Below are 27,132 nucleotides of genomic sequence, written 5' to 3'. Positions count from 1 at the left end.
AATTGAACTCCAGTCCTCTGGAGAAGCCGCCAGTGCTAACCAGTGAGCCATCTCTCCAGCCATAAACGTTTACTTTTAAATTGAAACCCACAGCATAGATGAGCACAAATGTACTTTTTACCTAGATTCGGACCTAGTAGAAGGACCTTATTCCACTAGAGGCCTTGAAGGAATTCTTACAACCTATTGATACAGTGTAGATAAATCTTAGGTCAAACAAGAGAAGCAGTTCAAACCTGATGACTGAATCGGGATATTTTTTAAAGGCACAAATATTCACTGTCTGTAGTGTGTGAGTGTGTGTGTGTGTGTGTGCGCGCGCGCCCGTGCGTGTGTGTGTGTGTGTGTGTGTGTGTGTGTGTGCGTGAGTGTGTGCGTGTGTGTGTGTGTGTGTGCGTGTGTGTGCGTGTGTGTGCATGCGTGCGTGCGGACTGCGTATTTGTTGAACAAAGATGTATCCTGTCTGCTGCTTGCCATCAAGTGTCCTCTTTCAGATATAAATATATTTACTATTAATTTCTCAGGCTTAGCTCTCTACACCTCACCAAATCAGTTTAAGACTATTGTTTACTCAGCTTTTTTTTTTTTAATTTTCTGAAAAAGGTGTTTGTTTGTTTGGTTGGTTGGTTTTGTTTCTTTATTGAGACAAGGTCTCGCTGTTGTGCCCAGAGTCTAGATCCCAGAAACCAAGAGACCAGACTCAATGTCAAAGCAGAGAGTCTTTTTAATTACAAGTTAACTCCGTCCATCTGACATAGGGGGCGGAGTAGGAGGACCGCAAGCTGCAGTGGGGAAGGGGATATGTTGAGGGGTCTGCTAGATGCATAGTAACAGTCTCAGGATTGGCACATCTCCGGGATGAGGGAACCTGCCCTGAGTTCATTGGTCAGCTGCGGAAAGGACATGGGGGGGCAGGGCGGCCACTGCAGTCCACTATTATCAGTAATAGATCTCCAGAGCCCTCAGCTAACTTCTGATCCACCCAGTAGATGGGTGGATCAGGGTCGGGAGCTCAGCACATTCTGCTGAGTCAGGGGCCTCCATCTTGCTGGGTCTTTTCTGCAGCCTGTCCTGGCTGCCAAAGAGGGTGGGGATGGGGATGATTTAGGGTCTGGGCCCTTCACTCTAACTGTTCTGGAACAGAACTCTGTAGCTCAGGCTGGTCTTGAACTCACGGATTTCTGCCTGCCTCTGCCTCCAGAGTGCTGGAGTTTAAGGAAAGCTAATCACTCAAAGACATTAGAATGAAAACCAGTGCAAACTGACTTAGTCGACCTGGGTCAGAGTTCTAGAGATAGGCTGACTGTACTGGCCAAATAGCCTAAGGGTCTGGCCTGGTCTAGGTCAGATAGATAGCACAGAGATTATCTGGACTGTTAGCCACCTCTGGTCCTGATTTTGGGAGCTTGAGGGAGCCTGTGACTAGAAGGGTCCTTTAGATAACCAGCCACTTCCAGTCCTGATGGTGTCTGGCCTAACAGATAAGGCAGATGACCGGGCTATAAACCACTTCGGGTTTGCATCTTTCTGGGTGGAAGAACAGGTTCTTCATCTTTCCCAGCGGAAAGACAATCCTGTGTGATTAACATTCCTGGTTTCTCTGTGACCTGTGACCTCAAGGACCTCTGTGTGCCCCCAACAATGGTCCTCTACCTCAGCTCTCTGTAGTAATGGGATCGTAGGCACGTGCCACAATGCCCAGCATGGTTGGCTTTCCATAGATTACAGCAAAAGAGTTGTTTCCTACACATAAAATCCCAAAGGAGCATTTGAACTGAGTTATTCAGTATCTGAGTGGAGAATCTTCTCTTGCCTATTATTAAATCTAAGCTTTATTTTATCTGAATAAGCAGTGTTGCAAGGCAAAGGGGTAGACAGAACTTTCCATTTACTGAGTGTTTGAACATAATCTTTCCCTATCACTCCCTCAAGTGGCATTATCCTGCAGAATACGTTGAATGGGTCATGGAGAAGTTACATGTGTAGCATTCATTAGAAGAATCAAACTCAGGGTTGGAGATGGTTTATTCCATAAAGTCCTTGCTATACAAGTGAGAGGACCTGAGTTCAGATGCCCAACACACATAGAAGATAGGTGCGGTGCCTTCACATGTAAATCTCATCAGGGTACAGAAGGGTCCCTCGGGCTCACTGCCAGAAAGTTAGGTGAGCTCCAACTTTAGCGACAACCCCTGAGGTCTCAGACATAAGGTGAGAAAGCAATAATGAAAGACACTCGCTGTCACCCAGCAAGGACGCACTCATACACAGAGATTCAAACTCCAAACACATCTCCTTTCTCTTCGGAGAAACACTTTACCATAGATGGAAGTGGTTACAAGCTAGTTAGTTGATTTCTAAACTTTTCCCGTTATGTGCAGGCCTGTGCTTGCCTAGGAGACATGACCCCTGCCCTGAAAGAGTTGGGGTGAGCAGGGGGAAAGCTAGACAGCTAGGAAACATGGCCACCATAAGTGCTGGGGGCGGGGACATGGCAAGGCTAAAGGATGGTCATCCCGGTAGGATGGGAAATGCAGGAATCCCAGGCCAGCCTGGCCCAAATCACACTGTGAAACCTTGCCTCAAAATAAAACATGCTTCTGATTTAAACAGTTTTTCTAATCTTCAAGTCCTCAGTAGCCTCCAGGCAGAACGTCAGTGGGTAGTCAGGTAAGTGGAACTGTGGGCCTGGGCCTGATGTAGAGATACAAAAGAAGACCACGGGAGGATCTTAAAAGCCGGGTCAGGACCTTCTTGCTTCATCCCAGGGGGACCATAACCATCCTGGGGATTGATGCCTGGTAGGAAGGTGACAGTTTCATTTTCTTGATAGGAAAATCTCTAGTGATTTTATAATTGGATAGATTATTGTTTTAATTCTATCTCCCCACTGTGTGTGTGTTTACCACAGTGTTAGTGTGGAGATCAGAGGTCAACTTTTGAAGGTTCGTTCTTCCTTTCCACCATGTGGATCCAAGGGAACAAACTCAGTTTGTTAGCCCTTTACAAGAATACGTACACACATACATACATACATACATACATGTTCCATACAAGTGTGAGCAAACAAATACAGAAAGAAATGAACAAATACGCGACTCGACTCCAGACTAGATCTTAGTTACGGACAGATTTAGTTCATCAGCCCACATCTGCCACCTTTTAGAATTCATTTATGAATGTATTTAACTCATCTGTTCCTTGAGCCCCTGTTGTCTGCTGGAACCCTTCCAGAGGGACATCTTCCTTCCAACCCTGGAGCTGGGGGAACTGAAACCCTGTTGTTGTGGTGGGGGAAAGCATTCCTGAAGGACTGTGATCCCAGGTCTGACCTTGGGATACTCAGCAAAGCTGAGAAAGGCTTGAGAGGGAAGCTGATGCCTGAACAGTAATCCCAGTGCTCCTAGGCAGACGTGCAGGGGAGAGGAGAGGCAACCTCGCTTGCTCACATAGGCAGTGCAGAGACCGGGGCCTGACAGATACCTCGTGCGAGCCGAAGAGATGGAACTCCCCTTCTACGAATGGTCCAGGATGAGGGTTTGTTCTAGTGTATCGTATCATCCACAACATCTTAAGCACACTCCCTCGAAAACACAGTCTGGGATATTTATGTCACTGTGAGCTTTATTTTTGAAAACAGAATGTCCAAAGAACAGTGTTTGAGTCCGGAAAAGATCTTTGACTCCCGTAACTTCTCACTAAAACTGGCAGTGTTTGTGGTCTCTGGGGAACTGTTTCCGTTGGACATTCTGTTCTTTCCCCTTGGGAAACTATGTCCCTAGAATAAACGGTCTGCGTGATGATGAGCATTGCTGCTGGTCTGCTTCACTAAGTGTTTAGTGCGCACCAGCCCTTAAATCCCCACTCTTGCCAATGACATACTGCCATGTTCATTTACAGATGAGCAACTGAGGATGGGGGAAACAACTTATCTAGTAAGGAATGGAATTTTGTCAGGATTCAGAGACCCGTTCCAGTTTTCAAATAGGTCCTCAGAGACAAGTGGCGTTCCAGACACCATCAGTACTAAGAATGCTGGTCCACTGGGGTAAGAGAGTGCTCAAGTCAACAAGCGCTCAACAAGGGACAATGGCTACTCAACAGTCTGGGCGAAGATGCCAGTGCAGTACTGGGGTGCAGGAAGCCACTCCTGAGCTGCTGAGGTCCTCTGCATCTTGGAAAGGGGGTTTCCATCTGCACAATTAGTTATGTCCTCATCACTGTGGTGGTGGTGTTGGCTGGAGGGAGAACGCTGTTTCGGGTGCACTATAAGTGGAAGACAGGAGCGGGTTAAGAGAAGAATACAAAATAACCTTTGACTAGCAAAACACTGGGGCTTACTCAGTCGGCATCTCCTCGAAGGAATTACATTACAGGCTGCAGTAATGGTGCCTGTGATCTAGAGAGAAACTGTTGGGTGTGGAGGGGGAAGCTAGCGGAGCAGAAGAGGTGGCAGCACCAAAGGCAACTTGGCAAGTGTGTGAGTCCAAAACTACATGGCTCGTAGATCACAGTGTGAGCTCAGGGGTCCCAAATGACCAATGGGAACTTTGTAGTGGTTTTTCTTATGCTTTTTATTTTGACATTTCCCTAATAACAAGGTGTTTTTAATTGTCCCTGCTTCGTAAATGGCGGAGAGGGCTCAACAAGTTGATGCCAAGTGCACAGAAAGCAATACACACATGAACACGGTGGATGCTGTTCTGAGAATTGCTGTGTGGTAGTTCTGGAGTGTGACACTGGCTCATACTTGTTCAAACCTTCATGGTTCACCAAGGGCATGTTCTTGAGTGTAAGCCGTGAGGCCAGCCACTGGCCCTTCTTCACCTCATTGACCCTTCTCGGCACCCTTGGAGGCCACTGTACAGCGTTAGAGACTGATCTGTAGTGTTACTGAACTGCTCTGGGCCACCAGGGAGTTGCGAAGAGTGTGGAGCCTGGAGCGTACAACTGCAGAACTTGGCTCACTGTTACTGACCAGTTTAGGCTGACCCTGTTTCTACACCTCCCAGATGCCAGCACACACTGGGATCTGGGTCACACGCATTACAACACCCAGAACAGGCACCTCTCCTGCATAAGAGGATCCTGAAGGCACAGAGTGAAGGCGAGTACCAGTGGAGCTATGATGCGTGGATTAGGAAACTAGATCTCATACCAAAGCTGTGTCGTTAGGTAGGGCCCAACTGCTTGTGGATGGAGAAAAGGAAAAACAACACAAACAAAGCAACAAGAACATCAGGGTGGTGGCAGAGGTGGTTCAGTAATTAACACACTTGCTGCTCTTGCAAAGACCCAAAACCTACATGACAGCTTATGACTCTCTGTAGATCCAGTTCTAAGGGATCCAGGTCTCTCTTCTGGCCTCCGTGAGCACCAGACATGCATGTAACGCACATATATATGTGCAGGCAGAGAAGCACTCACACACATAAAATAAAAATAAGTCCAGAAGCCATCTTCCATGTGTACCATCCTTTTCACTCACTAGGTATATGGCTGGGCTCTCGACAGTGACCAAACACAGGAAAATCAGCTTTGTGGGGGTTTAACTTTTTCCGAACTTTTACATTGGCTTTGGAAAATTTCTGTCTCATTCAAATGCTTACCATCACATTCAGGAATAAGGTAGTAATCTTAGGGAAGGAGACACTCATTTTTCTTGGCTACCTTTTGTCTTCTCCACTGCCCTTCATCATAGGCTTTCTGTCCTAAGGAAACTTTTGCACAGACTGCAAAAAGGGATGGAGATTTGCTGCCTGGATTACAAGAGTGCAAAGCAAACAGTTCAGCCATCTGGTTAAAACCACCCAAAATGGCTCACATGACAAATTTTGTTATATGATTTAGGGTTTTTTTGTTTTTCTGGTAATCGTTTTAAGAACCTACTTTGGAAGGAACTTAGAAGACAGCAATCTGAAAAGCAAGTCATCATACATATTTTCAGATGTTCCTATCAGAAAGTCTGTTTCCGTTTGTTATAAATCCAAATCCTAAATAGTCACTTGTGCAAACTCGAGGTTCCGTCTAGACTTGTGTTACACAGGAGATAAGGAAGACTGCTGGACATGACCTAACCCTCACCACTGAAGGGCGGCGCGTCAGACTGGGGTGCACTTGGCTGCCTTTTTTGTTGTTGGTTTTGTTTTGTTTTTTGAGATAGGATTTCTTCTGACTGTCCTAGGTCTTACTCTGTAGATGGCTGGCCTCGAACTCAGAGATCTTCCTGGAACTGACTCTGTAGACCAGGCTGGCCTGGAACCCACCGAGCTCCACTTGCTTCTGCCTCCTAAATGTAAACATTTTTTTATAAAATTACTTTTTCTAAATGGGTTAGTGTGACCCACGTATTCAGTGACCAGTGATATCTAATGTCTCACATTGATTTTTAAAAATTAATAATGTAATATACCACACACCGCTGAATTGTACACTTTAAGTTAATAAATTGTGTGGTGTGGGAATTGGATCTTATTAAAGATTTTTATTTTAAGAAAAAAAAAACAGAAAACCGGTAAGCTTATAACAAACCCCATTGATGGAATACAAGTTTTATTAAGAGGATAGGATAGACTTATTGTTTAGAGCTGGCACGATGCCCATAACACGTTGTGAGGTAAAAGGACTCAAGCGTAAACGTGTTTCATCTACAGTTCTGTTCTATGGGCGTCACCCTTGCAAGAACCATCACGCCGCCCACCCTGCTCCCCTGGTGCTGGTCGGCAAGTACCAACCTTATCCTTTGAAACTGCTTCATTATTACTGCTATGATTTTTATCATATCTATCTAATTATTCCCCATCGGGGAGCATTCAGATTGTTTGCGACTTTTAGATATTTCAGGAAGAAGCTATGATAAGGACCTTTGAACAAGCACAGGTGCGCAGTCATTTCCCGGGGTGGGCACTGCTGAATCAGAACCTGCACACATGGATCTGCGCCCTTCTTGGTGATGCCCTGGCCACTGCCGTTCGTTCATATGAAAAGATGCTGTTTGTGCTGGGGTCGCCACATGAGCAGGGACATATGTCCCACAGTCTTAACCAGTGCTTCAACTTTTTCCTATCCTAGAAATTAAAATCCCTCCACCTTAAATGTCGTTTTTATGACTGAAATTGAGAAGGAGTGAGTTTCTCATTTTCTAGCAATAAGGAAGTGCCAGGGGACACCACAGTTGCTACCCTTGGGGTCCTAACCTTCAGTTTGCTGCCCGTGAACATTTTTTGTACTTTTTTTCCAGTTATTTTATTTCTGTTATAAATGCAGCAGATAGTTTCATCTATTCTGTGGCTTGTCTACTGGATTTTGTTTACAGTATTTTTTACCCTGTGTAGGTTTTTTAATTTATACAAGGTCCTATTCATCAGGCTTTCTCTTTAAACCATTGCACTCCATGCATCATTTTAAAAAACACCTTTACTCAAAGGGGTCAAGCATTTTTATAGTTTCATTTTAGGACCTAAATTCATCTGGAATCTCTTAGGGTGGTTTGTCTCCAGATTTCACACCCCATAGTATATATTTATGATGTTCATATTCTCAAGTTCCAGTGACTTTCCATAAGCAGAAATAGCCATGAGAAGTTTGAAAAGAAATGCAAGGAATAAAGTATAAAGGAGAAAAGGGAAGGGTTGAGGAACAAGGCCAGAACCTAAGGAGGTTGTGATGAGTCCAGGTAGGGACAAGAGGCCAGAAGAGCAATCCAGGTTTACTTTGTGTCCCGGGAACTAAGGCACCTCAGGAAACCATGAAGCATAAAAAAGTCACAGCTTTCCAGGAGCCGGATGGCAAGTGAGATGATACCCTATTCCAGAACATCCCAGCCCCAGATTAACTGTCAATTACTCCCATTCATTTTGGCTCAGAAAGGTAGCAGACTGTGAACGTGTTTGAACATGTTGATTAACACCCTTTTTAGGTCCCAGCAAGATGATGTTGTGTAGTCAAAATAGAGATAACGAATGGACAGGATTTGGATGGGTAACTCTGAAAAGATGGCTGAGCTAGACTCTCTAGACTCACCTGCCCAAACCACCGCAGTTCCTTTTCTTCACTTAGCATTGGACCCTTGTGGCCCTTAATGTCATTCAGAGGCACCAGGCAGCCTACCCAACACATCTGTGGACCGCTGTGGATGTCCAGCCCTGCTCTAAGAGCCTTTGGAGCCCCAGCTCTTCACTTCTTTGCCTTAGCCTGTGAGTTATACTTATTTTCTTAAACTATGCTCATGTGTATACATTAAATAGGCAAAATATAATTTTTCAGATCTTGACATGTTACGCTAATTTTTTTCCTCTCATAGATAAATTGCAATTTTCATTTCTCCATAATATTTTTCGAACGTCCAGTTTTTACATTTTATTCTTAGAGAACTTCAAGCATGAAATATGATCATGCCCCATCACCCAGAAACTCTGCCCCCCACCAAGTACCTTCAACATATCCTCCCACCACCACCAATCGATAAAATAGAGTATTCCCTGCAGACTGAGCCCACACGCGGGGCTCAGAATTATCTGAGAAGACTAAACTCCCATTACCGGACATCTAGTCATGTGGGCTTTCACTCATACAGCAATGCAGAAGGCCTACAAGAAAAAGCCCACAAGCAGGCTTCTTGGGATCCTCCTCATGCCTTGCACGAGGGATGTTTTCAGACCCTTCTCGTCTTTTAAGTACAAGAAAAATAAATGCCAGCCCTGACTATTCTGTCAGATTGTATCTCCATTACAGGGAATCAACCGTATATGCCTATCACGATATCTTTTCTCCACTTCGTCTCCCTCACATTCCACGTAAATGCAAAAGCTGTGACGAAAACCGTTTCCCAGCCTTTAGTCTGGGCCTCTTCATGCCATTCTTGCCCACTTATAAGTGTGTTTGATGAGCTGGTGGCTTGAATACCTTATCCCTGGTTTTTAAGAGCTAGTCTCTTTCTGTGTGATGGTTGGGCGTGTCTCCAGGCATTGCCCTATGAATGAATCTGTTGCTAGCCATTGCTAACTTGGAGAGCAAGGAGAAACCCTTAACAAATCCTCTCATCTGCTCCTTCCCAAGAATGTGCCTCATCCTTCAGGCCATTTGGCTGGGTGGTTTGGTCAGGCAAAGATGATCACCCCCTAATTGTGGCTCAGGTCCCCAGATTCCCTCCACTTATCTGAGGCAAGATACACTGTCAGAGAATAAAGGCAGGCCACCAAGTGCTGCAAGGGACAATGCAAAGTTGTGACAATGTGCCGGGCATGGTGACACACACCTGTGACTTCAGGAGGCAGAGTTGGGAGAGCCATGAATTCAAGACCAGCCTAGTCTACACCATGAGTTTGTGGGCTAGGCTACATAGTAAGACCTGTCTCAAAATAACAAAAGTTCTGATTATGCCAGTGAATTTGACATAAACCAGGAGTCCCACTATGAGAAAAATCTAATATGGTTAAGAGTGTCTTTAGAACGGCCCCTTATGATTTTGAGGACTTTCTACTAAGGTTTCTCTGTCATTTCAGAGGCCTGACTTATATCAGCCATGCACATATATGAGCATTATGTCAATAGTAGGCCTCTGGATATGGCTCGTGGCCCACTCTTTCTTGAGAAGAGCTTGCCAGTGAGCAGTGTGCTATATGACCAAACTGCCTCCTAGCCTTTATGAAATTGTTAATTAAATGAGTACAAGCTAAGATGAAGATAAGATACATTTGAGTGGGCGGGAAAGCTCAGTTCTGGCAACCGCCTGCATCACAGCCCTTCTGAGATGGCATTTCCCAACACTTTGGAAGGCAGAAGCCGATCTGAGATACAAGTTAATTATAGTTTGATAAAGCTACCAAATTGGGTCTTAAAATTTCAGTGGAGGTGGCCCATGTTATCTTGGATCTTCTAGTCAATGAATGGTTCAAAGCCTTAGCGTGCAACATACTGAACACAAGTTACAATGACAGGTAAATGCTAATGTTGCCCAAGGTATGTACAGCCTTCATCTTGGGGGTGGACATGAGATCCGGTGATTTCCAAAGTAAGTTGTGGATTTTGCATAGTATGCTTGGGCTGTCTTTTAAGAGTGGTGTTGACTTTCAACTTGTAAGCTGACTTTGAATTTACAGACACAAGAGACAATAAACTATTGACTCTCCAGAAACAGTGGCTTAGTGATATCTGCCGTCACCCGGACATCAGTCTTCACGTTTGTGAGATGCAGAGAGTGATGGGGAGGGCAATGCTCTTACTTTGTCTCCTGAGTTCAATGCCTCAAGTTTTGTGTCCTAAGAAAGGAGAGCATCTCTTCCCTCTGGGGTGGAAACAGGGGAAGCCCTGCCATGCATGACGCTCAAGTCCCAGCCTCAGAGAAGAAACCATTTGCATTTTCCCCTCACCCCAAGCCAGATTTGGAGGAAGAAGCGGGAGGCTGTGATAAAGTTGCCCAGCACCATAATTTATTGATTCCATTTTTTTTGTGTGTTCTCCTTATTTGTTTTTTGTTGTTGTTGTTTTGTTGTTGTCTGTTGACCCACCTTCTCAGGAAACCAGTGCACTGGGGCATGGTTTCTTTCTTCTATTGCTCTTAAAATGTTTGTTCCCAGCAGCTTTTTGGTTAAGACTTAATGTTGTCAGTGCAGCATTTACAACAGCTCTGAGAGGAAGGTGCAGCAAATTCTCATAAAACCTCTGCCCCTTCCTTCGGCTCTGCCTTTGCACTTTCAGCATCTCTTCCCAAAAAGCAAGCTCTTTACAGCTGGTGAGCATCCATAAACACACCGTAACCAGCCAGGACCAGGGTGAGCATCCATAGACACACCGTAACCAGCTAGGACCAGGGTGGGCATCCATAGACACACTGTAACCAGCCAAGGCCAGGGTGGGCATCCATAGACACACCGTAACCAGCCAGGACCAGGGTGGGCATCCATAAACACACTGTAACCAGCCAGGACCAGGGTGAGCATCCATAGACACACTGTAACCAGCCAAGGCCAGGGTGAGCATCCATAAACACACTGTAACCAGCCAGGACCAGGGTGAGCATCCATAAACACACTGTAACCAGCCAGGGCCAGGGTGAGCATCCATAGACACACCGTAACCAGCCAAGGCCAGGGTGAGCATCCATAGACACACCGTAACCAGCCAAGGCCAGGGTGAGCATCCATAGACAGACTGTAACCAGCCAAGGCCAAGGTGAGCATGCATAGACACACCGTAACCAGCCAGGGCCAGGGTGAGCATCCATAAACACACCGTAACCAGCTAGGACCAGGGTGAGCATCCATAAACACACCGTAACCAGCCAGGGCCAGGGTGAGCATCCATAGACACACCGTAACCAGCCAGGGCCAGGGTGGGCATCCATAGACACACCGTAACCAGCCAGGGCCAGGGTGGGCATCCATAAACACACTGTAACCAGCCAGGGCCAGGGTGAGCATCCATAAACACACTGTAACCAGCCAGGGCCAGGGTGAACATCCATAAACACACTGTAACCAGCCAAGGCCAAGGTGAGCATCCATAGACACACCGTAACCAGCCAGGACCAGGGTGGGCATCCATAAACACACTGTAACCAGCCAGGGCCAGGGTGAACATCCATAAACACACTGTAACCAGCCAAGGCCAAGGTGAGCATCCATAAACACACCGTAACCAGCCAGGACCAGGGTGGGCATCCATAAACACACTGTAACCAGCCAGGGCCAGGGTGAGCATCCATAAACACACTGTAACCAGCCAGGGCCAGGGTGAACATCCATAAACACACCGTAACCAGCCAGGGCCAGGGTGAGCATCCATAGACACACTGTAACCAGCCAAGGCCAGGGTGAGCATCCATAGACACACTGTAACCAGCCAAGGCCAGGGTGAGCATCCATAGACACACTGTAACCAGCCAGGACCAGGGTGGGCATCCATAGACACACCGTAACCAGCCAAGGCCAGGGATCCGGTTACACATCATTATGAATGCCATGAGATCTGTATGTCTACTGGATTCTGAATAAATGCACGATGGCATGGATTCGCTGTCACCACACACCGCACAGAGTGTCCTCGCTTCCCTAAAATCCCGTGTGCCACTTACTCACCCCTCTTTCCTCCCTAACCCATGGCGACCACTGATCTTTTCGCTGTCTCTTTAATTTTCGTTTGTCCTTGGAGTCACACAGCAGGTCATCTTTTCCATCTGGTGTCTTTCACTTGGCTACATACATATGTTCGGTTTCTTCCCTGTCTTTCTATGGTTTGATAAGTCATTCCTTTTTGTTTGTTTGTGTTGTTGTTGTTGTTTTGACCCTGTCCTGGAACTCTCTCTGTAGACCAGGCTGGCCTCAAACTCACAAAGATCCACCTCCTCTGTCTGCGCCACCACCCAGCTATTCGTTCCTTTTTTAACACTAGTAATCTATTGTCTGCCTTGGCCACAATTTATCTGTTCGTGTCCCGTGTTTTTGTGTGTGTGTGGACATTTATTTTGAGTGTATGTGTTCAGAAGACAACTTGCAGGAGTGAGTTCTCTCCTACCATGAGAGTTCTGCGGATCAAACTCAGTTCACCAGGCTTGGCAGCAAGTACCTTTACCTAAGCCAGTTCACCAGCCCCGTGCCTATGTTTTTCTATGGTTGTAATTTTTATTTCATTTGGGTAAGGAATGAGGAGTTTGCTTGCTGAATCATATGGTCAGAGGAGATTTAACCGTAGGAAACTTCTGAGTTGTCCGCCAGAAGAGCAACGCCGCTTCGCAGGCTCACGAGCCACGAGTGAGCACTTGTTGTCCCGTGGCCTCACCTGTATTCCATGCTGTCTCTGTCATAGAGGTTGGTGTGTTAGCCAGACACTTTAACATGGAAAACACAGGAAAGAACCTTTAAAAAGACAAGAGATTGGTCTTGGCTCTCGATCTCAGAGAGGTTTCAGTCCACGGTAGTCTGCTCCATGGCTCTGGGCCTGTAGTGAGGCAAAACATTATGGCAAGATACAGCCCAAAGAAAACAGCCCCAGAATCCTCCATCCCCCAGCCAGGCCTCCTCTCTACAGTTTCCTAAATCTCCTAGAACAGCATCGCCAGCTAGAGTCAGAGCCAGCAGAACAGGAGTCTGGGGACATTTCATCCTGAGGCCATGGCAGAGTGGGACTCATTTCCTTCTACATTCACCACTGACAGACAGCATGGAACGTCTCTTCATACACTTAGTTACCATTGCGTGACTCCTTTGGTGAGGTGTCTGTAAAATCTTTGACCCACTTTTTAGCCAAGTGGTCTATTTTGATACATGGTCTCACACAGTTCAGGCTTCTGATTTTACTACGTAGAGAGGAGTGGCTTTGAGCTCCTGATGTCCTTGAACAGAGCAGTAAGTACTCTTAACCCCTGAGCCATCCCTTTGCCCTGTGTTCACAACATAACATATTGAGCAAACTTTCTGTCCTTGGTTGATTCCTAGTGAACCAACTCTTGTCTACTTGTCCTCGGCTTACCCCAGTTGTTGGCTCCCCAAAGAGAAGAATTCCACAAAACACAAGCAGTGTTCAAATCAAGCAGTCTCTCCAGAGGAGCCAAACTAGAGATTCTTAACATGGCTTCCAGCCTCATCAGCACTGAGATAGTTAAAATATACATGGTGACCTCAATCACTTCAGAAACAGGCCATGAGAGAAAACGTTGTGTAAGATGTTTGTGTTTGATGATCCAACACAGCCAGCAAAGGTGACTTGTCTTACAGCCCTGCCCTCATGGTAGGTGTGCATGCCACTTCCAGGCTGGGCACTGTCCTCAGGCATCATGCCCTGGGAATTATAAATGAGTTTAAAAATGTAAATTCAGTTGATACCTGATGGTGTGAGCTTCTGGGGCACATGTTTTAAGGCCTTCAGAAGAGCGTGTTTTCCAAATCCATGCTCCAGTCTCCTTTGCGTACTTCAGCGAGTGTTGGTTTATTCAAAGTGAATGGCAGATCTGGACCACACGCCTCTGACTGACTGCTGGCCAAGGTCTCCATCACGTGGTTTGGACACTCATTATATTTTGAAATGTTGCTTTAATTGCTCTTATGAGGTGCTCTCCAGGAGGGCCTGAGGTTTGTCCTTTAACTAACACGTCCTTACAGTAGTTTTGGTGCCCTTGTAATTGTTTGTGTTTTGTGGTTGCGTGGGCTCATACCCACAGCCTTGAGCATGCAAGGAAGCGTCATACCACTGAGCCACCTCCTTAGCTCCCTGGCAGTGTTTTCAGGACTGGGAGGAGTCTCATGAAGTGCCAGTGCCTTTAATCCCATAACATAGATGAGAAAAGTGATCCACTCAAAGAGATGAAACATCTTGTCCCATGTCACATGGCTAGCAAGCGACAGAGCAGGTTCTAAAGGCTGGCAGTTCAGTTTTGGAACCAGTGTGCTTCATTCAGTAACGTGCCGTGTAGAACTGCATAGAATCTAAGGCATCAAAGACGCTGTTTTGGAGGCCGATTGCATGCCACTCAAATACGGGATTGCTATCCCTACCAAACAAGTGATCCATTTGGAGATTTAAATGCAGAATGGTGCTTAGATATGATGGTCCCTGAGGGAGCTAGGCATGAGGATCCAGGCCAGTCTGGGCTGCCTAGTGAGACCATGTCTCAAAAATAAATAAGGATGGGGCTGTGGCTCAGGGATAGAACACTTGCCTAACATGTTCAAGACCCTGGTTACACTCCCCAGCACTGCAAATAAACAAAATCCAGAAAAAAAAATAGCAATAACAAAGAGTCTATCTTTGTTCATTAAGTCTATCAAATGTCCTAGGTTGGTCCTTGAAAGAATTTCCATTTGGAGCAACTTTAGACTCTTTGCTGGTTCTAGAAATGTCCCATCCTTCATTCAGGACTCTAGCTTGTTTGGCCTTGGAGGGAAAGACTTTCTGGTTCAACCTTAGAGAGGAAAAGCCCGAGAGTAGTCTCTCTTCTTCGGAATAGCTTCTGGGAAACAAACAAATGACCTTTATTTTTTGCCTCTGAAAGATGAGTTTTCCTAATAAAAGCAAATAACAATAAGAAGAAGCAGACTCCAAATACACACTTTGGGGGAGGAGTAAGGGCCTCAAAATTAACCTAATCATAAATTACAGTAGTATGCACCTATAGACACAGATATGATCTAAGAACACTCACTTTACAGCGGGTGGGTGAGCTTGCTCCGCAAGCCTGGCACCCAGTGTGTAATATCTGGATCCGTGTAAAGGTTGAAGGAGAGAACAATTCACAAAGTTGTCCTCTGACCTCCACATATGAACTATGGCATGCAAGTCTCTGCCCCTCTCTATAGCAATGCTGAGGAGGCAGAGAGGGAGGGGGAGGGGAGGGGAGGAGAAGGAAGAAGGAGGCAATGACCAGTTAAATGTTGGGGAGGCAGAGAGGGAGGGAGGGGAAGGGGAGAGGAGGAGGAGGAGAAAGAAGAAGGCAATGACCAGTTAAATGTTGGGTAGGCAGAGAGGGAGGGAGGGGGAGGGAAGGGGAGGAGGAGGAGGAAGAAGGCAATGACCAGTTAAATGTTGGGGAGGCAGAGAGGGAGGGAGGGGGAGGGAAGGGGAGGAGGAGGAGGAAGAAGGCAATGACCAGTTAAATGTTGGGTAGGCAGAGAGGGAGGGAGGGGGAGGGAAGGGGAGGAGGAGGAGGAAGAAGGCAATGACCAGTTAAATGTTGGGTAGGCAGAGAGGGAGGGAGGAGGAGGGAAGGGGAGGAGGAGGAGGAGGAGGAGGAGGAAGAAGGCAATGACCAGTTAAGCTAGAAGGACCACATTGCCACTGTCATGAGGAGGGCCCTGGTTTCCTCTGGTCTCAACTTCAACAGCAGTCTCTCAGTTCTTGCTCTCCCCAAAGAGAAGAATTCCACAAAACACAAGCAGTGTTCAAGTCAAACAGTCAAGAGTCTAATTAAAGCAAGCAAGCAAGGAAGCAATATATCATCAAAGAAACTTCTCTTTGCAACATATGGAGACCATTACAGAAAACCACAACCAATCAAAATGCAGAGAACAAGTGACTGCATGGTGCCCAGTCCCAACCAATGCATCTACAAAGCAACCCCTGCACCTACATAAGGCTCAGAGATCATTGTGGAAGAGGGGGTGAGAGGACCAGGAGAAATCTCTGTGAGGTTGCATCTCCTAGAAATGTTAGGGAAATAACACCCATGAAATCTCAACACAATGGCTGCCTAATCAAGGCCTGGACAAGGATGGCACTGGCAGACACACTAACTTGGAATAAATCTCACCAAGCACCTTCCTAGACAAGGAACTACAAGCAACCAAAGAATCCTGAGGACGAGTTGAAATAGTCTTCCCTGGGGAAGAGCCCCCTGTTGATTATCCAATCCCCAGTGGTCAGCCGCAGAGTGATAGACATACATTATAGGATTATAATAGCAGTCGAAGAACAAGAAACCACACATGAGAGAAAATGGGGTGGGGGAAACACAGAGGAGGCTTAGAGGGTAGAAAAGGAAGGAGAAAATGATGTAATTTAATTTCAGTTCCAAAATAAAAATGTTGGTTTCTTTTAAATATACTCTTTAAAAAAAAAGAGTCCAAGTCAACCACTAATAACCCAATCTTGCTGGTCATGGGGCTTAAATTTCCCTTCTCCTTATCCTTCCCATGTGCTTCTCCCAAGCCATGTTCTAGAAAAATCCCCCTTTACCCAGAACTCAGTCTATTATAAGTAAAGGTATAGGATCTAAGGATATGTTGAAGAGTTTAAGGAAAGTTTGCTGTGGGGGGCGGGGGACACACAGGTAACGGCAGTCTGCCTTTGCTCCTCTGCTGAAGAGATCCCTAAAGTAGTTTTGATCTCATCTAGACAATGTTCACTGTCATGAATCATCCTTAAGTCCTGTGTTTGGAGCCCCGAGCTGACACAGTGACCACTGTTACTGTCGTTCTATCTTGACCACCAGTCAGTTACTACCATTATCTTATATTCTATCTTGGAGCCATGAGTTAACCCCTAACCTGCCCGACATTCCCACTGAACCAGAATGTTTCTGTCATATAAAACAGAAATCCCAAAGAACTATACATTGTAGTGCTGGCTGTGGTGAGGGCATTTTTAAAATCAAGAGACTGGAGGTGTAGCAAACATATGTCAGAGCGTATGCATAGCATGTGTAGGCCCTGGATTTGGCCCCAACACCAAAAACATTAGAAAGAAATCACTTTAAGTACTTGTTTGCACTTCAAAAGGATGCTCAACTTCTCGTTATTACTACTGACCTGCCCTTAAAAAGAGAACGATTAAGTTGCTATTTCTCCCCCAAGGGTTCAATAAGAGAAGCTGGGGCTTTATATAGTATGAGACCTCTAGAGATTTTTTTTTTCAGCTTTGGGATTTAAAAACAAATTTCCTCTCTCTGTGTGTGAAGAAAAAAAAAAGACCAGGAAAAAAAACCAGAAATTATGATGATTGGGACACGATGATTTTATGTTTATTTTTTGAAAACTTGTTACACATGAATAATTTTCCGTTTGTGGTGTATAGAAGGAGAACACATTGAGAAGGGGACCTGGAAAGTGGAGGGTGGCAAGAGGAAGACGGCGAAGGATTCTCCTCTTTGGTTGATGACACGCACCCCTGTGTTCCCTAGGTGTCTTAACCACGTTGAAATCACGCAGACAGAGAGAACGTATTCTGATTCATGCTCAGATATTTTCTTTCCCTTTTTCGAATAAAGCTGTGCTGTGAGGCTGCAGGCCTAGCTCAGTGGTACAGGGCTGGTAACTGACCATTTGTGTTCTTGGTAGAGCACACACAAAGCCCTGGCTCTGATACCTGGCATCGTTTTATGTTTGTTTTTAATTAAAAAATCAAAATGGAAAGACATTTCATCTAGGAATTAATATTCCCCCAAACCACCCCATCACCTGTTCAACAAAAAATAAAATGCAGCCTAGTTTCGATATTTCTCTGGTCTGATACCAAAACACCCCATCCCTGGGGACAGATGTGTCCTCAGTGTGTATTGGCAGAGTCTAACCTGAAACCAGATGTTTGCCTTGGACCTCAGGACTCGCTATGGAAAAACTCCAAGAAGGTCCATCCCTCCTGGAACGGACTTTTGTCCAGAACCCACCCCAGAGGGCACTTCATTAGCAGGTTGCAGGTGTTCCCATCAATGCTGGAAAAAAGCAAAAACCTCCATCTAATCTCTGGGCCAGGGATGACCTCAGCTCCAATAGACCTCTAATTTGCCTGTTAATTTAGCCGCTTTCTGTTCATCCTGCATACATTTATTGATCCTTCTCGGTGTATGTGCCAGGATTGTACACAGAGAATCATGGTTCCTTGCCTGCATATGTGTTTCCCATGTAAGTGTGGAGTATCTAACCCAGGCTGGAAGAAGATGGGGTTCTGTGGAAGAAGAATCAGAAAGATGGAGGTCAAGTGACCGATGCACTCAGAGTAAGGCAAAGGGACTGCTGAAAACTCAGCATCAGCTTGGTCTACCTAGCAAGTTCTAGGTACAGAGGGAGAGCCCATTTAAAAGGCAGGAGGGGAGGAGATGGGAAAGAAAAGAATGGAATAGTAGTGGCAGGAGAAGAGGAGGAGAACAGGAGGAGGTTAGATGGAGAAGGAATTTTCTTGGATGAGTGGAAGCTGGCCACTGTAGTCACACCATCCACGCATGTTGGTTCTTTAGGGGGCAGCAGATAACGAAGACAGTCTAGAGCCTGTCGTGTGACCCAGGGGGAGGCTCAAGGCAAGAAGGAGCAGAACCTCGGCAGTCCCAGTGTGCAGCCGAAGGAACCATAGCAGATAAAGCAAGTGTCGTGTGTGTTCCAGTCTCCGTGACTAGGCCCCCAAGTCACAGTTTCCGAGCATGGAAACGTCATGCTCGCTTTGGATCATTTTCTTAAATGAAGGAAGTGATGTCTGAAATAGAACTGAGTATGTTGCCAAGCAATAGGGTCAACTAGTGGTTTGCATTTGTTTCAGCTGGCCAGATGCCAGGCTCCAGACACTTCTATCAGCGTTTGTTGAGTGAATGAGATGAAAGTTGGGGCCGGGCGGTGGTGGAGCACTGGGAGGCAGAGGCAGGCGGGTCTCTTAAGTTCGAGGTCAGCCTGGTGAGTTCTAGGACAGCCAGGGCTTCACAGAGAAACCCTGTCTCGAAAAACCAGAAAGGAAAAAGTGAAGCAGTGTACAGGATGACTGTTTGCATGATGAACAAGGATCTGATTTTATTTTGAAGTTCATAGCCGATTTGTAAGTGGGTCAGTTCCCCTGGTGGCCTCACTGACTTGGTCAAAGCCACTGCTTCCAACTTGGTCTCATATTTGGAGTTTAGTCGGTGTCTTTGCTGTCTACTTCCTGTGGGGTTTTACTGAGAGAGAGAGAGAGAGAGAGAGAGAGAGAGAGGAGAGAGAGAGAAAGAGAGAATATGTGTATGTACATGTGTGTGTCTAAACTGGTATCTGAGGTGCAATATCTGTGAGCTAATTATTTGGGGTAAATTTCTTAAAATTCTTTTCTGTGGAATTCATAGCACATGGAACAGGATAATCCAGTGGTTGCCCTATTGTGCTGGGAACAACACAAGTGGAAATGGGCTCAACCAGACCCTGCCAGCCCAGCCAGACTAGAGTCCACGGCTTTGGAGCACACCATCACTGTGCTTGCCTGTAGGCCCAGAGTAAGAGGAAGCTGGGCAGACAACAGCAAGTGCAGCAGAGCCTGGTGGGAAATAGAAAGTTGAAACAGAGGAGTATCTCTCTGTAACCTCGCAACTTACCCCACCGAGCCCCTCCCCACCCTCCTTCTGCTCCAGTTCTCCTGAGGGTAGGAAAGCTGAAAGTCTCACATTTGAAGTTGGGTACACAACCTTCATTTCTGTGGGTGTTTTGTTGTTATTATCATATTCGTTTGATTTTTAAATATATGTGTGTGTGTGTGTGTGTGTGTGTATATATAATCTTATTGAGAAGTAGATTGGAGCACAGCAGAACAGCAAGGAGAGCTTATCAAAATCATCACAGAAGCCTGGTGGTGGTGGCACACACCTTAATCCCAGCACTCAGGAGGAAGGGGAAGCTTTGTGACTTCGAGGCCAGCCTGGTCTACAGAGAGAGTTCCAGGATAGTCAGGGCTACACACAGAAACACTGTCTCAAAAACAACAACAACAAAAAAAAAACACCCCAGAGCCCAGAGTTCCCACCAGATGCAGAGATGTGTGTATGTTTGTGTGTATGTGTATGTTTGTGTGTGTATGTGTGTGTGTATGTGTGTGTCAGTCTTGCTTTGGTTTTGTAATGACTTCTTTTTCTCTATTTCACATGCAGAAGACATGTGAACTTTGGTGATGGATTTAAATTGAAGACTGGCGTTATACTGACCCAGACAGACAGTATATAGCTCTCACCATTACTTGCGTTTTGCATTATAATAATCTACTTGTGCATGTGGTAATCGGATCGTACGTAAGGAAATACAAGAGTCACTATCAGATCCAAGATCTTTTCAAGGAAGGGTAAAAAGGACTCTTTGAGTTGATAACTAGTTCCTGGGCACCCTTATAGCAGCTTTCCCAGTGGGCCAATTACTTCTGATCACACAGGGTGAGCAAGGGTGATTGTAAAGACAGAGATGTGGAAGTCTGAGAAACCGGAAGCTGCTTTAGTACTCTGGGTACCAGATCCTACATTTGACAGACTTGTGACAAACTGCACCTGCAGCTCTCTCTGCTCCTCTCTGGACGTGTCCACTGAGACGTACGGAGGTCATCTGGTCAGACTGTTACGTCAGCACCACTCTGGAAGGTCCCTAGAACACAGCCCCCGGGTCAGCTGTAAGTCAGTCTCCTCAGCTGTAAGCTGTGACCATCACCCACCTCACAGAGGCTGTGGGAATCAGACAGCATAAAATGTGAACCTAGCATAGAGCCTGACACTGATAGCTGCACTTAACAAGTGCTGTCTTAATATGTTGGTGAGTTAGGAATTGGAAAAATTAAAACATGAAAATAAACTGCTTGGTATTCTTATGTTGTCACCTAGCTCCTTTCTCAGTGACTCTACTGTTTAATTTAAAGCTTTTATAAACTAGTCTCTCTTTTCTCTCTCTCTCTCTCTCTCTCTCTCTCTCTCTCTCTCTCTCTCTCTTTCTCTGTCTCAAAAAAAATCAAAACAAAGAGCCAATAAGACAAAAATGGGCAAAAACAAAATGAAATTAAACAAAAAAATCCCATTAAAAAAATTTAAAAAAACAAAACAACACCGACTTCATTTTGTGTTGGTCAACTACTGGACCTGGGGTCTGTCGCGGAGTGCAGGAGATCTGCCCGGTGACACTCCTGATATTCTTTTCCCAGAAGGTATCAATTGCAAAGAGCATCTTGGTTAGGGGTGGGACACGGTGTCCACTGCCTCATCTCAGCATTGCGACGCTGTCTGGCTTGAGCCTCTCAGGTCCTGTGCATGCCACCACAGTCTCTGAGCTCATGTGTGCATCAGTCTTGTGTCTGGAAGACACTGTTTCCTTGGAGTCCCCCGTCACCCTCTTGCATAGGAGCCCTGAGCCTTGAAAGGAAGGGTTTGAAGAAGACATCCTGTTTGGGACTGAGTTCAAAGTCTCTCACTGTGCATTGTCTAGTTGTGAGTCTGTGTGTTAATTCACATCTACTGGGAGAAGAAGCTTCTCTGACGTGGGTTGAGTGAGATACTGATCTATGGTATAGCAATATGCCATTGGGAGTTAATTTATGGCTATGTTCCTTTAGTGAAGTTTTCCCTTTAGGCCTATGACCTGTCTAGTCTCAGGTTCTTGGCCATTTTAGCAGAGTAAGGTATGGTCTCCAACACCGAGTCAGCCTTAAATCTAGTTTTTTTTTTTAAGTTGTTGGTTACCCCTGTATAACATTTATGCCATTATTGCACCAGCATATGCAGGTCACTGTTTTAGCTGACACCCTCTCCTGACCTCCAAGCATACACATAATGCATAATACATACAGGCCAAACACACCATACACATAAATAAAAAATCTAAAAGCTATTCATTGTTATTATGTGTACACATGTATATGTGATCTGTGTGTGCATGTGGTATGGGAAGTCCTTTCTGTATATGTGTTGCTTTTATTGGTTAATGAATAAAAAAAACTGTCTTGGCCTGTTGATAGGGCAGAGCAGAACTAGACAGGGAAAACTAAACTGAATGCTGGGAGAAAGAAGGCAGAGTAAAGAGAAGTCATGTAGCCCTCCAGAGACAGACATGCTGAACCTTACCTGTAAGTCACAGCCACGTGGCAATACAGAGATTAATAGAAATGGGTTAAATTAAGATGTAAGCGCTAACCAATAAGAAGTTAGAACCAATAGGCCAAGCAATGATTTAAATAATATAGTTTCTGTGTGATTTTTTGGGGGGAGTCTGGGCAACCAGGAAACGAACAAGCGACCTCCTACAATATGCATAGACACACAGGTGTCCTGAAATACATGCGGAAGTCAGAAGGTAACTGTTAGGACTCAGTTCTGTCTTTCCATTGTGGGTTCTGGGGACTAAACTCAGGTCATCAGGTTAGTGGCAGGCACTTCTACCCACTGAACAATCTCCCATCTCAACTTCTTTTTGGTTTTTCAAGACAGGGTTTCTCTGTAGCTTTAGAACCTGCCCTGGAATTTGCTCTGTAGACCAGGCTGGTCTTGAACTCACAGAGATTCACCCGCCTATGCCTCCCGAGTGCTGGGATTAAAGGTGTGTGCCACCACCACCTGGCCAACTTCTATGTTTCAAAGACTGTTTCTAAACTGTAAATATTTTCCTGGTCCGCCAGGCATTGGTGGCGCATGCCTTTAATCCCAGCACTCCAGAAGCAGAGGCAGGCAGTTTATGTGAGTTCTAGGCCAACCTGGTCTACAGAGTGAGTTCCAGGACAACCAGGATTGTTTCACAGAGAATCCCTGCCCCCTGTTGTAGGGAGGGGCCGCTTGTTTGACCTAGCCACCCAGCTAGCTTAACCCTGAAATAATCACACAGAAATTGGATTCATTAAAACACTGTTTAGCCATTAGCTCTAACTTCTTAGCATCCCCCCCCAAAAAAAAACAAAGTAAAAAATCTTTTTCTGATTCTCCATACAAATCCAGTTGAGCACCCATGTCACAAGCCCAGGATTTCTGTCAAACCCAAGTTAGTAAATCAGATACTGAGACATTTGAATCCATGTTTCATGTCCTCGGTGGTAAGGAGAAAGAGTTGGTTCTTTCCTTCCAACATGACTTGAGGTCAGGATTACACGGCAAGCACTTTTTTTTACTCATGAAACTATTCTTCCCTGCTAACTCAGATCTCTTGCGTACCCCTGTTATTTTCCAGAACTGGGAAATAAGTATTTCCAACCTTACTAGGGGGAAAAAACTTTCTTATTTACTTTGGCAAGTATATGGTTAAAAGCAAGGGGTTTGTCTTTTGTTTGCTTACTTGAGTCTACCCTAGAGGGCCCAGTGTTGGGAGAGAGGGTAGTTGAAGCCCTTTAAGAGGGACCTCATCCACCTTCCCACCCTAGACCTTGTTTTTTGTTTCTTGTAGTGCTTTTTCTGAAATTCCTACTTTAGATATCTTTTTGCTAGTGTATAGAAACAGGGTACCCTGCCCAGATAACCTTTTATTGGACCCAGTTCTTTTCCTGGATAACCAATAGGCTCAAAGTATGTCATTCATAATATCCATTTGACCCTGAGGCCCCATTGTGTTCAAACTTATCTTGTGGCTGTCTGTAATGCCTCTACAGGGTTAATTTTCCTTATTCCTTTTGCACCTTCTGATTTCCTTATGATTAAAAAAAAATCTGATGCTCTTTAAAAAAAAAAAAAGAGGGACCTCATTCCCAAGGGTTATGCATTCTCCAGGTGACTGATTGCTCCCTCGCTCTCAGTTCTCAGACTTGGAGCCACTGAAGTCACTCAAGGTCAGTCTCTTATCTTGCAGTTCACTTAGAGGTCATCCACACCAAAAGTGGGATTGAGTTTCCCAATGAAGTAATTTTTTTTCTCTACGTTTGATTCATTTGATTTTCTTTCCTTTGTACTAAATGATATTGGGTGTCCATTTCAAGAACGAGACTTTTGTCGTTGTTCACTAGCGTGTTTGTAACAAGGCAGAGACGAACAACAGCCGACAAATATGTTGTTGAGATGGTACCCAATTTTCCCCTTACTGCTCAATACAAATCTGTGATTACCTGGAAGCATTTCTCAGAACAAAGTCAAAGAACTATGATTAACAGCACCCTCATCAAATAAATAATAAATAACAACTTTTTTTCCTATAAAAATGTCAACTTTGTAGGACTGAAGTTCCAGATGACCAGACAGTTGGCGCCAGTGGGAATGGAGAAGTTCTAGTTCACTGATTTCAGGTGGAGAAAAGATGGGATGGGTTTGTTCCTCTCCACGGGGCAGACCCAGAGTCATTCTCTAGAATTGTGTTCAGAAGCATCCTGCGCTAAGCCCTATGGAGTGTAACACTATACACTCTCTCTATATACACTATACACTTTGCTTCTTTCATTCCATACACAGAGCAGCCCCTACACGGGTCTCTAATGTTATACAAACCACACTGCTATAATTATGTTTCTTTATTGCTTTTCTTCACTAAGTCAGAAATTTAGGGCTGCAAGTATAACTCAGTGGAAGAACAAGGACTTGGCACACCGGACTCAATTCCTGGCACCCTTGTGAAAACAAAGGGTGTGCAGCCTGACTTATTTGTTCACCCTGAATTAGGGTAAATAGATGGCTTGATATAGTGGCCTCGCTAAGTCGGTGAACAAATGGATAGATGAAGGGAACTCTGCATAGCGTGGGGACTGTTAATCATCCAAACCACATTCTAGGTATTTTCTAAGAATTGCAGTTTTATTGAGTTTAAAGCATTGCCCTGTCATGGCAGACTTCCCTCAAGGTTTTATTCCAATTAATTACGAGTAAATCCTGAAAACTGTGAGTCCGATACGTGCTTCCCCTTAGTCCCTCAGGACAATGAGCATTCCTCAGGCCTAGGTGGCCCTGCCTGAAGGAACCAGCTATGAAAATCTGCAGACACCAGCTCAGTGTTAGCTCACTTGTTGCTGTTTAACTCCCTTCCTAGGCTCTTAAATTCTGCGTATATCGCAGTTATCATAGGTACATGAATTGTGTATATATATACACATATATTTATGCATATTTGCATAAATATGTAGCGCTTTACATGTTATTTTATATGTATTAAAAGAGCTAGACTATTTTAAAATCAAAAGAGACTTCTTAATCTGGGTTTATTGGTAGGAAAGCGGGTTAAGGCAGTGCTTTTTGCTATATGACCATGGTTGGCCTGGTACTTGCTTATGTAGCTCAGGCTGGCCTTGAACTCATGGCAGTCCTCCTACATCAGTCTCTGAGTGCTGGGATTACAGGTGTGCACCCCCATGCCTGGCTTGGCTTTTTAATTTTGTAATTAATTAATTTTGCTGGTAAGCTTGGAAATTTATCCCCTTAAAGAGGAGTCTTTTTGTTGCTTGGGGAAGTACTAGAATTGAAGTCCAAATGGCCAGGATTCAGTTCTTCACTCTGAGAGTCAAGTCATCATCTCTACTGGCTGTGTGATCATAGCAGTTTGTATAATAGCTTCTCATTTGTAAAGTTTGATTGGCAGTCTAACTCAGTGGTTCATGACAAGAAAGCATTTAATATTACATAACACAGAGCACCAGCTATGCCTGCCACAAGCACAGCCTCGGTGATCTTGCTTCTGCCCTTGCTTGCCTAAATATCAGTCTGTGGTCGAAATGGGACTTGCAAGCTTTCCTTGGCATTGTTCATTTGGGCTGTGGTTTCTGGCTTACTTGACAGAACTCAATAGACTCAAAGGCACAGCCAAAGCCAGGCATGGCAATGCATGCCTGTCATCTTGGCACTTGAGAGACCTACATAGAAGACTTGGGAGTTTAAGGTCAGATTGAGCTCAAAAACACCAAAGGAAAGGCTAGAGAGATGGCTCAATAGTTAAGAACACTGGCTGCTCTTCCAGAGGACCTGGATTCAACTCCTAGCTCCCATACGGCAGCTCACAACTATCTGCAACTCCAGTTTCAGGGAATCCAACACCATACAAGAGGAATACATGTCATGGCCTGCTCTTCCAAAGGTCCTGAGTTCAATTCCCAGCAACCACATGGTGGCTCACAACCATCTGTAATGAGATCTGGTGCCTTCTTCTGGCCTGCAGGTATACACACAGAATATTGTATACATAATAAATAAATAAAAGAGGAATACATGCGCCAGGCAGTGGTGGTGCACTCCTTTAATTCCAGAACTCCAGAGGCAGAAGCAGGCAGATCTTTGTGAGTTCGAGGCCAGCCTGGTCTACAAGAGCTACTTCTGGACAAGCTCCAAAGCTACAGAGAAACCCTATCTCGAAAAAAAAAAGGAATACATGCATGCATCCATGCATGAGGCATACATACATGCAATGTATATGCATATAAGAAGTATACATACATACATATATACATGCAGTGTGTATGCAAGCAAGCACTCATATATATAAAATAAAAATAAATAAAACTTTTTTAAAAAAAACAAGGAGAGGGTGAGATGTACCTCAACGGGCAAAGCACGTGCCTTGGTGGTGTGCAGAGTTCGGCTGAATTCTCCACCACTGAAAAAACCAATGACAACACAGAAAGTACAGCCAAGGCCACATCAGCACTTGAATACAAGACTTTTCTTATTTAAAAAAAAAAAAAAGATTCTCCCTCCTGAATTACAAGTCTCACTGCTCCTTCTGTCTTTTCTTTCTTTCCTGATACGTTATGGCGCTCTTCCAGTCAACCATCAACTGACTTCCCCCTACAATTGTGTGTTTTAGCAAGGCTGTTGCTGCAAGGCACTAGGATCCCAGAACGCAGTCTATAAACGCTTGGGAAGTAAGATCCATGTAACCTAATATACTGCTCTTTTAAATTACATTCTACAATAATAAATGCTTCTAATAAGTTGAGTTTCTTTTCATTCTGGCAGTGAATAATGAGCATCTGAAGCATAGAAACGCTCGTCACATGAACATAAGTCACCGTGAAATTGTAAAGTCGCCAGGGCGGAGAAGCGCTTCCCTTCTCGTC

General features: G+C 45.0%; 1 protein-coding gene across 2 annotated transcripts in view; it reads left to right on the top strand.

The window, feature by feature from the left end:
- The window catches only part of Cpm (carboxypeptidase M), a 52,410-nt gene that overhangs the window by 1,675 nt on the left and 23,603 nt on the right, over nt 1–27,132 (top strand). The gene's annotated exons all lie outside the window — the stretch shown is intronic.

Source organism: Microtus pennsylvanicus, chromosome 20 (assembly GCF_037038515.1).
Source record: "Microtus pennsylvanicus isolate mMicPen1 chromosome 20, mMicPen1.hap1, whole genome shotgun sequence".
NCBI lineage: Eukaryota > Metazoa > Chordata > Mammalia > Rodentia > Cricetidae > Microtus > Microtus pennsylvanicus.
This window is presented reverse-complemented; position numbering and strand designations above follow the sequence as displayed.